The sequence below is a fragment of the Nomascus leucogenys genome, chromosome 1a, assembly GCF_006542625.1.
Source record: "Nomascus leucogenys isolate Asia chromosome 1a, Asia_NLE_v1, whole genome shotgun sequence".
In the NCBI taxonomy this organism is placed as follows: Eukaryota; Metazoa; Chordata; class Mammalia; order Primates; family Hylobatidae; genus Nomascus; species Nomascus leucogenys.
Genome location: NC_044381.1, coordinates 47,810,676 through 47,822,144, shown reverse-complemented (window position 1 = coordinate 47,822,144; position 11,469 = coordinate 47,810,676). Strand labels below are relative to the sequence as shown.

At 40.2% G+C, this 11,469-nt stretch overlaps 1 pseudogene; it reads left to right on the top strand.

The window, feature by feature from the left end:
• Positions 1 to 9,180: 9,180 nt before the first annotated feature.
• LOC100591646 lies at positions 9,181 to 11,105 on the top strand (annotated as a pseudogene).
• Positions 11,106 to 11,469: the final 364 nt, after the last annotated feature.

Sequence of the window (11,469 nt, the reverse complement as noted above, 5' to 3'; positions counted from 1 at the left end):
TTCTATCCATTAATAATTGTTCCCTTTACCAAGAAAAAAAATAGTGTTGCTATGTGAGTCACCATTTTATAAATAAGCTGTATTCCAAAAATTCACTTGTATGGCAGTTATTTGTAGTGCTGAACATATTTTCACCTAGCACCAATGTGATAACAATGGCTCAGTTTACAATTCTAGGACTCAAAGCCAACTGTATTTCTGAAGAAGCTTACTGTAAGCGTGTACATCATAGGCCAAAAGAGCCCTTCATGATCTGGTCTGGCCTGGGAATGGAAGCATAACTCATCATGTGATGTCCATGGGGAAGTGTGTTAGGGCATCAAGCAGCTGCATAAACATGTGTCTCCTCTCTGTGTATGTGTGTTGTAGACCCAGTGACTTCTGATCAGCAAGCCTGAAGTTAAAAGAGGATTTGGGAATATAAGGAGCATTTCTTTTCTTTTCTTTCTTTCTTTTTTTTTTTTTTTTGAGACGGAATTTCACTCTTGTTGCCCAGGCTGGAGTGCAATGGCACGATCTCAGCTCACCGCAACCTCAGCCTCCCAGATTCAAGCGGTTCTCCTGCCTCAGCCTCCCTAGTAGCTGGGATTACAGGCATGTGCCACCAGGCCCGGCTAATTTTGTATTTTTAGTAGAGACGGGGTTTCTCCACATTGGTCAGGCTGGTCTCAAACTCCTGACCTCAGGTAATCTGCCTGCCTCGGCCTCCCAATGTGATGGGATTATAGGCGTGAGCCACTGCGCCCAGCTATAAGGAGCATTTCTAACAAACCCTAGTGGACATCAGTTATTCCTAGGGACAGGACGTGTGAATTTAAGTCAGGTGTCCTACCCAAATACCAATCTCAAAGAAAAGTGAATGTTTGAATATTATGCCCTATCAAAATGATGGCCATGAAGATTATGCTGTTACATAGGCACATGTTTATAAGTAGAAGAATGTAGGATCTCAGATGTTAAACAGAACCCCCTCAACATACACACTCAACAAAGGAAAGCAACAAAATAAAAACAAAAGTCCTGGCAGAGGAAAAAAAATAACTAAAAACAAAGAAACCAAAATCCTAACAATAATTTTGTTCATGTGGATTTACTTTTTTCTGCTTTTCTTTCTTCTGAATTACCTCCAATTTGCTTAGATTTATTTTAATAGTAAAATCCAGGACAATTTCTCTGCCTATGTTTAATTTCTACAAGATCAGTGGTCTTGTTTGTCCTCTGTACAGAGATATCACCACTGCACAGAAGAGTACTTAACAAAAAAGGCGCTTAATAAATATTTGTTGAGTTAGATAAGTAATCAATAAAAAAAAGCATCGCAATGGAAAAATAAGTAGAGTCTGGAATGCAGTTGTGGACTTCAGAGTAAAAGAGGTAATATTGTTCTGTATTTTTCTCATATGGAGGAAAGTCGAGCACCATGTAAAGATTCGAGGAATCATTTTTCGAGGTCTGTGTTGCGGAGAAAGTTTCTGAAACATAAATGTAGCTGGCCATCAGCAGGACAAAGATGATGTGCAGAAGTAAACGTTCCAGACCAAAATCCTCAGAAATAGGCATTTAATATCTTCTCCAGTCTTCTTTAATTTCCAGAAAGGTTGCACTGCAAATGTTTTGCAGATGTCTTCTAAGTTGTCTCTGTTTTCATTGTAATATGTGCATGGAACGGTATGTCTTGATTAACTTAGATCCTAGTAGAATCTAGAAGTTATGATGTTTCTTGGGATTCTTTAGTATAACTCCAGGTATTCCAACACTCATGTGCTGCTATTATAATTTCCGTTAATTCCAAATTTCATGTATTGGCATATCTGTTGCAATCCTACTTCTCGAACCTCCCTAAGGAGGAAAAGGCTGAGAAGCACTGGAAATGTTATTAATCACAGTTTGTAACAGAGCATCTATTTTCTCCCTTAACACTTCCCAAAATATTTTATCTGGATTATTTTCAAATTATTTTGGCAATGATTTGATAGGAAAGATTGTTACAGTAGGTTTCATTTTGGATCCTTTTTTTAGCTACTCCTTCCAGTTTTGAATGAGTCATAGTCTTAACTTCACATAATATATTCCCACTTAATAATACCAATGAATATAAATCTCATTTGTTTTCAAATATATTTTAAGGATAACTGGCACAGAAGGATGGAAATATACCATTCTATAAATAACAAAATTATCTTCATAAATTTCTACTTTTTTTTAACGTTGACAAAGTTCTCCAAAGAGTTAAGATGTGTAGAGATTGCATAGATTAGGGTGGCATTTCATATTTCCTTTCTAAAAGGTAAACATGATTTTTATAGCTTCTAAAAAAGCATGTCTAAAGGATAAAGAGAGCAATTTAAAAGATTATGTCTCATGCAAGCATCTATACTTTTGTTTCCATTTATTTTAGAATAAAACTGGTTTTACATTTTATCTCAGGGCTGACAATCATCAGGCACAATATAAATCTTCAAGTATCTGAAAGGCTGCTTTTCAGGCAACCTGAAATGATTTTTTCTTCGAGTACCTGCAAAGTACTGACTCTGAAGCAGGAGCGCCTTAATAGTTTTATAAACTTAATCAATAGAATGAATTTTTTCTTTTCTCCCTTTCTTTCTCTCTCCTTCCTTCCTGCCTTTCTTTCTCTCTCTCCCTTCCCTTCCCCTCCCGTTCCCTCCCCTCCCTCCCTCCCTTCCTTCCTTCCTTCCTCTTGGTCTTGCTCTGTAACCCAGGCTGCAGTGCAATGGCAAAATCATAGCTCACTGTAACCTCAAACTCTTGGGCTCAAGGAATCCTCTGGAATGCATTTTCAAAGAGATGGTTGTAGGTCTTCTCCTCAAAGATGTTTAAAAATGGGATCAGGCCGGGCTCAGTTGCTCATGCTTGTAATCCCAGCACTTTGGGAGGCCGAGGTGGGCGGATCACGTGAGGTTGGGAGTTCCAGACCAGCCTGACCAACATGGAGAAATCCTGTCTCTACTAAAAATACAAAATTAGCCAGGCGTGGTAGCACATGCCTGTAATCCCAGCTATTTGGGAGGCTGAGGCAGGAGAGTCGCTTGAACCAGGGAGGTGGAGGTTGCGGTGAGCCAAGATCACACCATTGCACTCCAGCCTGGGCAACAAGAGTGAAACTCCATCTCAAAAAAAAAAAAAAAAGCAGGGGGGGGATCAAGTTCGGCATACTGGTATGCGCCTATAGTCCTAGCTACTGGGGAAGCTGAGGCAGGAGAACAGCTTGAGCTCAGGATTCGAGACTGCATTGAGCTATGACCACACCTGTGAATAGCCACTGTACTCCAGCTCAGGTGACAGAGTGAGACCCTGTCTCTAAAAAAAAAAAAAAAAAATTACAGTTAAAAATTAAAAAGATTAAAAATAGGATCAGCAGCCATGAATGTGACAAAAGTAAAGTACTTGAATTTAACTTTCAGTACCAAGATAAATAGCATCTAGATAATGTGGTCAAGTGGAATTGAATAACTGAGATATCAGAAAATTGAAAATTATTACATTATGTAATTTTATATAGTTCATCAAATTCTCTGATTCTCGAACTTTAAGCAATGCAAAGTCTGTTTCACAAAAGAGGACACTGGGATTTATCATATTCAGGACACTTGCTCAAGATCCTAAGCCAGTTAAATATGGAGAACTGAACAAAGGTATTAATCTCTATAAAAGACACAAAGACAAAATGAATGGGTGAAGAAAAACCAAACCTTTGAAAGTACGAGACAGATGGAGGGGGACAATGACTTAGCCATTCAGGAAGGCTGACTCATGAACCATTGGTGGGAAATCTGGGAAGCCACCTGTTTTGTATCACAGAACTGCCCAGAAGACTCAGGAACTGATGGAGCCAGGTACCCCCAGAGGCAGAGTTTAGGGTGAAGTTGAATCAAGAGAGTGTATTTAAGAAGCACCAGGACCTGACATCTCCCTGATTCCATATTGCTTATGACTGCCCTCCACAATGTCTGTAGACGACTGGCAAGAGTGAAGAGAAAATCTCTGGCAAGGAGAGGGTAGTGAGGGCTAGGGAGGAGACACTAGAACAGATGAGAGTTGGGGTACCTTATGAAAAAGGGAATTGAGTGGAAAAAAAAATAATGGATGTTGAGATTCTCTACTCCCCGCCTCCCACCCCCCACCACTTCCCAACCTTCTTCCTCCTCTCCAAATGGCTGGCAGCTTGCATATTTTTAGGGCAGGGCTAAGTGGCACAGCTCCTGAGGAGTCTTTCATACACATGGTTATGTGAATGATGTCCCCTGGAGTCATGCAGGGTCTAGTTTGCACTGTCATACGTAAAGGTCCCAGAGCAGAGGCACCTCTTCTGAGAAACTGAACCAGCCCAAGACACAAGACCCAATGGTAATGATGTCAGAGATTCACCAACTAAGTGGTCCAGCTGGCTCTACCAGCAGTGAAGTGAACATTTGACAAGCCCCTATCATGAGCAAAGAGTCTTAGATCCACTCTTTGGAACCGATTAATTTCTAGCCAAGAATCACCAGACTGAAGAAATCTCTATATGAAAGACAGAGACTGAAATAATTAGAAAAAAAAAAAACTTAGAGGAAATAAAATATGCAGGAAGAAGACAAAATTACCATTAACATATGAGAGATGAGAAGCTAATGCATATGTGGAAGACAAGCAGTGTTTTATTACAGTAAGAAACATGCAGAGAACAAAAAAGAGCTCTTGGAAACTAAAAATGTGATAGTAAAAATGAAAACTCAATAGAAAGGTTAGAGAATAAAGTTGAAAAAGTCTCCTGGTAAATAAAGCAAAAACATCTAAATTAGAGAAAATGTTTTAAAAATTAAAGGATCGGTTAGGGAAATCTGACATTTGAATAGTAAGATTTTCAGAAGTTGAGGACAGAGAAAGACGAGATGACATCAAATGCAACTTAAGGAAATTCCCTGGGACTGAAAGATGCATGTTTTCACACTCAAAGGGTCCACTGTGTGCCTAACAAAATAAGTGAAAATAGACTCATACTTTAGTATATCACCATGAAATTTCAGTGCTTTAGGATGTTAACTGATTATTAGCCAATAAAATTCAAAATGTATAATATATTGATGACCCCTCAAAATTTTAAATATTTTGAAATAGTTGGCCAGGCACGGTGGCTTATGCCTGTGATCCCAGCACTTTGGGAGGCCGAGGTGGACAGATCACAAGGTCAGGAGATCGAGACTATCCTGGCTAACACGGTGAAACCCGTCTCTACTAAAAAAATACAAAAAAAATTAGCCAGGCGTGGTGGCGGGCGCCTGTAGTCCCAGCCACTCCAGAGGCTGAGGCAGGAGAATGGCGTGAACTCGGGAGGCGGAGCTTGCAGTGAGCCGAGATCGCGCCACTGCACTCCAGCCTGAGTGACAGAGCGAGACTCTGTCTCAAAAAAAAAAAACAAAAAACTTTGAAATAATCATTGGATCAAGGGGGAGCTTAAGAGAGAGATGAAATCAATAAGTCAGTGGAAATAGGAATATTTTGTAATCAAAGCCTTTAGAAGGAAACTATTGTCTCAAATGTCCACATTATTAAATACAAATGATTAAAAATTGAAGGAACAAACTACTCTTATGAAATTAGGAGAGGACTATGGAAATAGCCTGATAAGGTATTAGTAAAGATAAAATAAGACATTAATAAATTAGAAAACATACAAGAAGGATTAAGAAATAAAAACCTAATTTTTAAGAAAAACACAAATGGGAAAAATCTTATGAGTTAAATAAGCTTCGTACAAGCCTAATGGTGGGGAGCACGGGGTTGGGGAATGAAACTGACAAGATCGGAAATCAAAAGGAGAAATAACCACAGATATGAGAGAGATTGTAAAAAATCTTGAGTGGGAGAAAAATATTTGTGTCTGAGTGGTCTAGAATAATTTTCACTAATGTGAAAGATATAATCCATTTTGAAGTTAAAAATAGAATGGGAAACAATATATATAGTGAGAATTTTTTTAAATAAATAAAAGCAGATCTATGTATGGAAAATAAACAGTATGAACAAAAGTCATTTCTAGGCATGAAATTATGGGTGATCCTGATAGTTTTGCTGATATGCATGGGTAACTCTTCTGTTGAAACATATATTGGTTTTATAGCAATATATATATTGCTATAAAATATATATTATATTAATATATTATATATAATATAATTATAATAAGCGCTAAAAGAGAATTTAAGTCACTGAACAGTAACTGTTCGATGTAACATTTAAGGAAAGGTGACTTTAAATTCCCCAATTTACTTTGCAGTTTCCATACCAACACATTTGATTTTGCAGCAACATACCTGTTGCAATGCTTCATGTTACTTATATTGCTGGGACAATGGTAATACAGCGGAGTAATGATTATTTTCTCCTTAAATGAGATGAAGCCAATAGAAACCGAAATTTGATTATTATTTTCTCTTTTAGAAAACTTTTTTCTTTTTTTGAGACAGGGTCTTGCTTTGTTGCCCAGGCTGGGGTGTGATCATAGCTCACTGCTGCCTAGAATTCCCGGGCTCAAGGGATCTTCTCGCCTTAGCCTCTTGAGTAGCTGGGACTATAGGCCACACAACCATGCCTAGCTAACTTTTAAAATTTGTAGAGACAGGATCTCACTAGGTTGCTCAGGCTGGTCTTGAATTCCTGGGCTCAGTCATCCCCCCACCTCAGCCTCCCAAAGTGCTGGGATTATAGGTGTGAGCTACTGTGCCCAGTTTAGAAAACTCTTATTATGAAAACATTAAATATGTACAAAAGTAGAAAGAATAGTAAAATGAACTCTTATATTCATCACCATCTTCCACAATTGTCAACCAATCTTATTCCCTCTATCCATTCATCCCCAGCCTCACTGAATGATTCTGAGGCAAATATCAAACGTCACATATTTTCACTCCTAAGTATTTCAGTATGGCTCTCCGAAAGACACACATTTTTTAAAAAGGTTACTACAATGTCATTCTCCCACCTGAAAATTTTAATGTCTTTTTTTTTTTCTTTTTTGAGACGGAGTCTCAATCTCTCACCCAGGCTGGAGTGCAGTGGTGCGATCTTGGCTCACTGCAACCTCTGCCCTCCGAGTTCAAGCGATTCTCCTGCCTCAGCCTCCTGAGTAGCTGGGATTACAGGTGCCTGCCACCGCTCCTGGCTAATTTTTTGTATTTTTAGTAGAGATGGGGTTTCACCATCTTGGCCAGGCTGGTCTTGAACTCTTGACCTCATGATCCACCCACCTCAGCCTCCCAAAGTGTTGGGATTACAGGTGTGAGCCACTGCGCCTGGCCGATTTTTATTTCTTAATATCATCAAATATCTGGTCAGTGTTCACATTTATTCAATGGCTTCAAATTGTTTACAGTTTATTTCAAATAGGACCTAAAGTTTATCTAATTCATAAGTCTTTTCAATATTTATTCTTTCTTTTAAATTTATATTTATTTATTTATTTATGAGGCAGGGTTTCACTGTCGCCTAGGCTGGAGTGCAGTGGTGCAATCTCAGCTCACTACATCCTTGACCTCCTGTGCCCAGGTGATCCTCTGGCCTCAGCCTCCCAAGTAGCAGGGACTACAGGCACATGCCACCATGCCTGGATAATTATTTTTGTGGAGTTTTTTTTGCTTGTTTGTTTTTTGTAGAGACAGGGTTTTCCCAGGTTGCCCAGGCTGGTCTCGAACTCCTGGGCTCAAGCAATCCTCCCTGCCTCAGCCTCCCAAAGTGCTGGGATTACAGGCTTGAGCCAACTGCACCCAGCCTAAGTTTATTAATTTTACATTATATCTGCAATTGGTTGATATTTGTCTTATGTTCACTTCCCTCTTGATAGAAACTCAAGAGTTTCAATATCTATGCATTAGACAATTCATTGATGAAATGTAAAAAAATCTATAAACGTAGTTCATTTTTTTAGTAAAAAATTAACATATTGATGACCCCAGGAAACTGCTTGAAAATTATTTATTAATGTAAAAGTGATTTGAATAGGAATTTTAAAAGGAAAACATATATTAAATATTATATTATGTATGTATATTGTTATTAGGATAATAATTTTAACGTCTCAGATTCAGTGAACCACACTCTTCTGGTTTTTTTTCTGCTGTTTACTCTGAGTCCTTTATTTAGGTCCTCTTAGTTTACCTGACCTCTAAATGTTGGGGTTCCTCAGTAGGCCGTTTGAAGCTCACTTCTTTTGCATCATTTTTTTATGAGATCACTGTAATACCCCTAGTTGTAAATGATGTCTTTATTGGCAAAATTGACCAAAAATAGTTTCACATAGCAAATACCAAAACAAAGTAAAAAGGAAAAATGACACACTGGCTTACAAAAATTGCAGCTTCAATCAAGAGTTAATATGTAGAGCTTCTTAAAAACAGAAAAGAAAATAATCAGCCAGGTGTGGTGGCTCACTCCTGTAATCCCAGCACTTTGGGAGGCCAAGGTGGGCGGATCACAAGGTCAGGAGATCGAGACCATCCTGGCTAACACTGTGAAACCCCGTCTCTACTAAAAATACAAAAAAATTAGCCTGGTGTGGTGGTGGGCGCCTGTAGTCCCAGCTACTCAAGAGGCTGAGGCAGGAGAATGGCGTGAACCCAGGAGGTGGAGCTTGCAGTGAGCCGAGATCGCGCCACTGCACACCAGCCTGGGCCACAGAGCGAGACTCCATCTCAAAAAACAAACAAACAAAAAACCCCCAAAAAAGTAGCCAGGTGTGGTGGCACGTGCCTGTAATCCCAGCTACTTGGGAGGCTGAGGCAGGAGAATCGCTTGAACCTGGGAGGCAGAGGTTGCAGTGAGCCAAGATCGCACCACTGCACTACAGCCTGGGCAGCAAGAGCGAAACTCTGTCTCCAAAATCATCATCATCATCATCATCATCATCATCATCAATGATCCTATAGAAAAATGGGTTAGAGACAGGCACAGACTGATCATAGAAAAAGATGCAAATAGTCATTAAAAGGATAGATTCTCCACCCCACTAATTTGCATGATAAAAGAATGCAAATTAGAACTATATTGAACATTTTTATCACTTAACAGCTTGGCAAAATTCCAAAAGTTTGACCATATACTTTATTGGTAAGGCTATGGGAAAGCAAGCACTCTCATACATAGCTTGTGGAAATAAAAACCAAATTCTAGGCGCATCTTCACGAGATGAAAACAGAATTAACTTTAGCCGTGTTGACACATTGCAAGTCCAGGAAAAATGATCATGGATTGCTTTTGAACAAGAATGAAAATGTATTTTTAATGGTGGTATTATGGAAAATTCCAAGTAAAGAACTGAGGGTCAGATTGGCCTTGCCTCATGGTATTCAATCACATTTAGAAGAAATCTGTTTATTTACCAAGGATGAACTCAATTCAACTCCTGAAAAGACAGAACAGTTCTATAGAAAGCTTTTGAACAAGCATGGAATTAAAACCGTATCTCAGATTATCCCCCTCCAAAACTTTAAAAAAGGAATATAAAGCCTGTGAAGCCAAGCTCCACCTTCTGAGCAGTTTTGACTTCTTCCTTACCGATGCCAGAATTAGGTGGCTCTTACCTTCACACATTAAGAGACATTTCTATCAAACAAAGAAAGTTCCAGTATCAGGCTGAGGCGGGCAGATCACGAGGTCAGGAGATCGAGACCATCCTGGCTAACATGATGAAACCCCGTCTCTACTAAAAATACAAAAAATTAGCTGGACATGGTGGCGGGCGCCTGTATTCCCAGCTACTCAGGAGGCTGAGGCAGGAGAATCGCTTGAACCCAGGCGGCAGAGGTTGCAGTGAGCCAAGATCGCGTCACTGCACTCCAGCCTGGCGACGGAGCGAGATTCCGTCTCAAAAAAAAAAAAAAAAAAAAGAAAGTTTCAGTATCTGTAAACCTTCTGTCCAGGAATTTATCAAGAGAGATCAATGAATGTATAGGTGGAACCATCTAAGTATTTCTAAAAGTGGTTCTTGCAGTGCTATACACATCGGTCACACTGGGATGCAGATTGAGTACATCGTTGAAAACATTGTTGCTGTCACAAAAGGACTTTTCAGAAAAATTGCCAGAGAAGTGGGAGAGCGTGAAACTTCTGTTTGTGAAAACTGAGAAATCGGTTGCCCTTCCTATTTTTTCCTTGTTTGTCAACAATTGGGATGAAGCCACCAGAAAATTTATGCTTAATAAGTAGAAAAAAGCAGCAAGGAGAAAACGAAGGGAAGAAAATCTTGAAAAACAAAAGGAGAGGAATAAAAACAAAAAGAAAAGGCAACAGGCTAGCAAGCCTGCATCAGTCCTAAGTAAAGATGACGTGGCACCTAAAAGTGGTGGCACTGCAGTGAAGAAACCATAATCAAAGAAGAAACAGACTCCAGAGCATGAGAATAAAAAATGCGGCACAGGAAAAGCCCAAGATAAAGTGACAAATGAATCAAAAGATGAAATTCCACGACTGGTAACCATAGGAAAAACTCCAGCTCATGAAAATATACAGATTGAAAAACGTGCTATAGGCCGAGGCGGGTGGATCACCTGAGGTCGGGAGTTTGAGATCAGCCTGACCAACATGGAGAAACCCCGTCTCTACTAAAAATACAATATTAGCCGGGCGTGGTGGTGCATGCCTGTAATCCCAGCTACTGGGGATGCTGAGGCAGGAGAATCGCTTGAACCCAGGAGGCGGAGGTTGCGGTGAGCGGAGATCGCGCCATTGTATTCCAGCCTGGGCAACAAGAGCAAGACTCTGTCTCAAAAACAAAAACAAAAACAAAACAAGAAGAAAACGTGCTATAGAAAGAAGTCTCCAGAAAAGAGTCCTGATCCCAACACATCTCGTGGGAAGAAGAGAAAGGCCTTGCCAGCCTCTAAGACCCCAAAGGCTGCAGAGTCTGAGATCCCGTGGAAAGGCCCAGGGAAGAAGCCAAAAATTAATGAGTCAGTGAAGGAAAAAAAATACTTCACTGGGGAAAAAAGCCTGAGACAGATACAAAAAAGCCAGAAGCCAAGTTTTTTACTACTCTTCGTAAATCTGTGAGAAAAGCTTCCCATAGCCCCCCAAAACGACACCAAAAACCCAAAGTATCCCAGTCGACCTAAAGTCAGTGATTCAACTGGAAGGAAACATTAGAACTACCTGAAGAGCTGTTTAGAAATACTGGGGTCCTGACCGGGCGCGGTGGCTCACGCCTGTAATCCCAGCACTTTGGGAGGTGGAGGCAGGCAGATCACGAGGTCAGGAGTTCGAGACCATCCTGGCTAGCATGGTGAAACACCGTCTCTACGAAAAAATACAAAAAAATTAGCCTGGCGTGGTGGCGGGCGCCTGTAGTCCCAGCTACTCGGGAGGCTGAGGCAGGAGAATGGTGTGAACCTGGGAGGCGGAGCTTGCTGTGAGCGGAGATCGTGCCACTGCACTCCAGGCTGGGCGACAGAGCGAGACTCCATCTCAAAAAAAAAAAAA